Genomic DNA, 4,640 nt, shown 5'->3' with positions numbered 1-4,640 from the left:
CTGCTGCCAGGTCCAGAGTCTCTCATGGGTCCCTGTACGGCCTCCCATTGCTGCTGTCTCCATCGCCACACTCTGCCATGTGCCACTTTCAGGTCTCCTCACACTGCTGGTGTGTAGAATTTTTTGACATAGGGTGCTGGCAGATTACGGGCCTCCTATAGCTGCTGCCAGGCCCCTAATCTGCCATAGGCCCCTATATACCGCCTCCTCATGCTGCTGCCAAGTCCAGAGTCTGTCATGGGTCCCTGTACGGCCTCCCATTGCTGCTGTCTCCATTGCCACACTCTGCCATGTGCCACTTTCAGGTCTCCTCACACACTGCTGGTGTGTTGAATTTTTTGACATAGGGTGCTGGCAGATTACGGGCCTCCCATAGCTGCTGCCAGGCCCCTAATCTGCCATGGGCCCCTATATACCGCCTCCTCATGCTGCTGCCAGGTCCACAGTGTCTCATGCCATGTGCCACTTTCAGGTCTCCTCACACTGCTGGTGTGTTGAATTTTTTGACATAGGGTGCTGGCAGATTATGGGCCTCCTATAGCTGCTGCCAGGCCCCTAATCTGCCATAGGCCCCTATATACCGCCTCCTCATGCTGCTGCCAGGTCCAGAGTCTCTCATGGGTCCCTGTACGGCCTCCCATTGCTGCTGTCTCCATCGCCACACTCTGCCATGTGCCACTTTCAGGTCTCCTCACACACTGCTGGTGTGTAGATTTTTTTGACATAGGGTGCTGGCAGATTACGGGCCTCCCATAGCTGCTGCCAGGCCCCTAATCTGCCATAGGCCCCTATATACCGCCTCCTCATGCTGCTGCCAGGTCCAGAGTCTCTCATGGGTCCCTGTACGGCCTCCCATTGCTGCTGTCTCCATCGCCACACTCTGCCATGTGCCACTTTCAGGTCTCCTCACACACTGCTGGTGTGTAGAATTTTTTGACATAGGGTGCTGGCAGATTACGGGCCTCCTATAGCTGCTGCCAGGCCCCTAATCTGCCATAGGCCCCTATATACCGCCTCCTCATGCTGCTGCCAGGTCCAGAGTCTGTCATGGGTCCCTGTACGGCCTCCCATTGCTGCTGTCTCCATCGCCACACTCTGCCATGTGCCACTTTCAGGTCTCCTCACACTGCTGGCGTGTTGAATTTTTTGACATAGGGTGCTGGCAGATTATGGGCCTCCTATAGCTGCTGCCAGGCCCCTAATCTGCCATAGGCCCCTATATACCGCCTCCTCATGCTGCTGCCAGGTCCAGAGTCTCTCATGGGTCCCTGTACGGCCTCCCATTGCTGCTGTCTCCATCGCCACACTCTGCCATGTGCCACTTTCAGGTCTCCTCACACTGCTGGTGTGTAGAATTTTTTGACATAGGGTGCTGGCAGATTACGGGCCTCCCATAGCTGCTGCCAGGCCCCTAATCTGCCATAGGCCCCTATATACCGCCTCCTCATGCTGCTGCCAGGTCCAGAGTCTGTCATGGGTCCCTGTACGGCCTCCCATTGCTGCTGTCTCCATCGCCACACTCTGCCATGTGCCACTTTCAGGTCTCCTCACACTGCTGGTGTGTAGAATTTTTTGACATAGGGTGCTGGCAGATTACGGGCCTCCCATAGCTGCTGCCAGGCCCCTAATCTGCCATGGGCCCCCGTACCGACTCCTCATGCTGCTGCCAGGCCCGTAATCTGTCATGGGCCCCTGTTGTCGCTTGTTGGCATATTCCGCTCGTTCAGATGCTCCTTCTCCTGCTACTCCTCTTCACGGATTCCGTCAGCAGTCTTTCTTGGAATCCGTTTCCAAGAGACAACAGTTTGCGAGCACGCACCAGACGGTGCAGAAACTGAACGTCCTCCTGTCCAAGTTGCTGCTGCCAGGCTCGTAATCTGTCATGCGCCCCTGTACCGCCTCCTCATGCTGCTGCCAGGTCCAGAGTGTGTCATGGGCCCCCGTACCGACTCCAAATGCTGCTGCCAGGCCCGTAATCTGTCATGGGCCCCTGTACCGCCTCCCCATGCTGCTGCCAGGTCCAGATTGTGTCATGGGTCCCTGTACGGCCTCCCATTGCTGCTGCCAGGCCTGTAATCTGCCATGGGCCCCCGTACCGACTCCTCATGCTGCTGCCAGGCCCGTAATCTGCCATGGGCCCCTGTACCGCCTCCTCATGCTGCTGCCAGGTCCAGAGTGTGTCATGGGTCCCTGTACGGCCTCCCATTGCTGCTGTCTCTATCGCCACACTCTGCCATGTGCCACTTTCAGGTCTCCTCACACTGCTGGTGGTTTCCATTTTTGTCATAGGGTGCTGTATGGCCTCCCATTGCTGCTGCCTCCACCGCCACACTGTGGCTCCACACTCTGGTTTTGGCCCCGTGACTGGCCAAATGAGTGAAGTGTGCGGTGATTCTAAGATCGACGGCACTCATCTGCATGTCATACTGCCTGACAGTATTATTTCTCTTCCCCAGCAGACTCCAAGGGCATTTAAATTAAAGGTACAGTGTTCAGCACTAATATTAAGTCTCTCTGAAGCCTAGAAACACCCTTTTTTAAGTTAAATTCACAGCGAATATATTCGACTCGAATCGAAATTTTTCCACGAATTCGCCGAATCAGTCGAATCGAATTTTTGAATACTTCGCTCATCTCTATTTGCAATGATTGCTTCCTATAAAGGGTGGCCCAGAGGCTGAGCTGAATTGGTGCAGTTTTTTTTGACAAAAGAGTACCGAGGGGTATACTGATTGATGGGTCATGACTGAAATGACTACGACAGATACCTAGAAACAATCCAGTCTAGAGAGTGCTGGAAAAGTTCTGCAGGGAGGAGAATGTGCTCTCTCATAGCAAAAGAAGAAAGTCTGTTTGTGGAAAGGAGGGGCTGCAGCGGAGATGCAGCTCAAATTCGGAGTGAAGATGTTTTTGTAAAAATGTCTGTTGTCGCCACTGGCAACCATGAAGAAAAGTTTTTGCAGAGGGTGTCAGCGAGCACAAGAAACCTGTGGTTTTATCTTATGGTTGAGTATGTGAAGTACTCAGAATAGGAAAGAGGGCAAAGTATCCAGCATCCTGCAAGAGGTATGACCATATGTTTGGGTCTGCTGTTATCCCTGGCAATAGGAAATCTGTTTTGCCTACAGGAGTTGTTGGAGGGTCTAAGAAGGCTGTAATGTTGCCCTGCAACCATGTGGGGACATTTGCCTTTGAGAGCGCAGCAGAGAAGGAACAACGCCCTCAATTGAAGAGTACAACACCTGACAGCTGGAATAGTAAGACTGTTCCTATTCTGAGCTGAAGGTTTCCCTGGACAACTGTGGAGCCACCCCAATTGGGCAAGAGACTACCTTTGGAGAGGAAGAGTGGTGTGCTGAGCAGCACATAGGTTTCAGTTGGTAATAAGCAAAGACAGCCTGCTAAAGCTATTAGCACTGTTGATATGTCTATGAATTCTGATGATCATGCTAATAAAGGTATTATTATTGAAAAATGTAATGATGTTGATGTGGAAGATACTGTTTGTGCTGCAGAGTCCCAGGTGCTTCCTAGAGCAGCTGATGCGGTGCTGCGGAGCACCTATGATGGAAGCACAATGGATTGGGATAGTTGGGCCAAACAATTGATAACCATGCTAGACAAGGCTCTGCTATGTAACAAGGGTGTGGACATAGCAACTGCTATGCTAGATAGAGGAATCTCAGAGCAGCCAGTGATCAAGGGTACAGGGGCTCCTGCTGACATGGATCCCTTCCAGTCAGAAGGATCTGATAATGGTGCATGCTTGGAAGAGTTTTTGTTTACCTGCCAACAAATGAGTAATGCTGAGTGTCAGAATGACAACATAATTGGTAATGACTTGGAGAGGCTCAGTGTTGCTGAAAGTGAGAGGATGAGTATGACACATGCATCTGGCAGTGCTCAAGGGGAGCCGCAAGTTGTGTCAAGTACCTCTGAGGTGGACGTCTCTTTAAATGGCTCTGCCTCTCTACTCTTAGTGAATGAGCTCCTCCACGTTGCTAGTAAGGGAAGAGTCCCTAAAGTTCTGTGTTTAGATGTGGGGTGTATAGAAATCACTGAGATTTTATTGGAAATGTTGGAATTGGTGAAAACCCTTTTGCTGTACACCTGCGTGTATCCACCACAGATGGGTGGCCTGGTACTGCGTAGTACCAATCAGTGGAGACAGGGGATGTTAAGCAATGTTGGTCAAAATTGGTATTGGTTACTGCCATTCTGGCTACTTGTATGCAAGAGTGCTTCCAGCGGCTGTTTGGTGAAGAAAGCGCTCAGGGGAACTGCTAGAGGAATCTGAAATGACAGATATGTTAGAAGTCTGATGGTGTGATGGGGTGCATTCCTTTTGATGTGGTCTGAGGTGCTGGGTACATGGCGCATATACTGCCTCCTCCACTAGACCTTATGAGAAGGAAGGGCCCAGAACAGATGCGGCAGTAGCAGAAATTCTGTCCACAAAGAGGTGCAAATTAAGGCACATAGAGACACTCTGACAAGAAATAATAACAGTGCTGGTAACTGTAACAGGGAAAAGTGCAAACCCATGTTGAAAGTTGCCTCACAGTATGCTGGGTTGCTTCCTACTGATCTTGGGTATGAGATGCACTCTAGAGCACTGTTGGACAGGTCAGAGGTATTAG

The 4,640-nt window shown here is 51.3% G+C and overlaps 1 pseudogene; it reads left to right on the top strand.

Moving 5' to 3' along the window:
• The first annotated feature begins 3,424 nt into the window (after positions 1-3,424).
• Positions 3,425-4,322, top strand: LOC149458469 (uncharacterized; annotated as a pseudogene).
• The last annotated feature ends 318 nt before the right edge of the window (positions 4,323-4,640 follow it).

This window comes from Staurois parvus, unplaced genomic scaffold (genome assembly GCF_062004578.1).
Source record: "Staurois parvus isolate SC_StPar_1 unplaced genomic scaffold, SC_StPar_1.0 ptg000287l, whole genome shotgun sequence".
NCBI classification, from domain to species: domain Eukaryota; kingdom Metazoa; phylum Chordata; class Amphibia; order Anura; family Ranidae; genus Staurois; species Staurois parvus.
The sequence above is the reverse complement of the archived record's forward strand: the minus strand, read 5'-3'. Positions and strand labels throughout refer to the sequence as shown.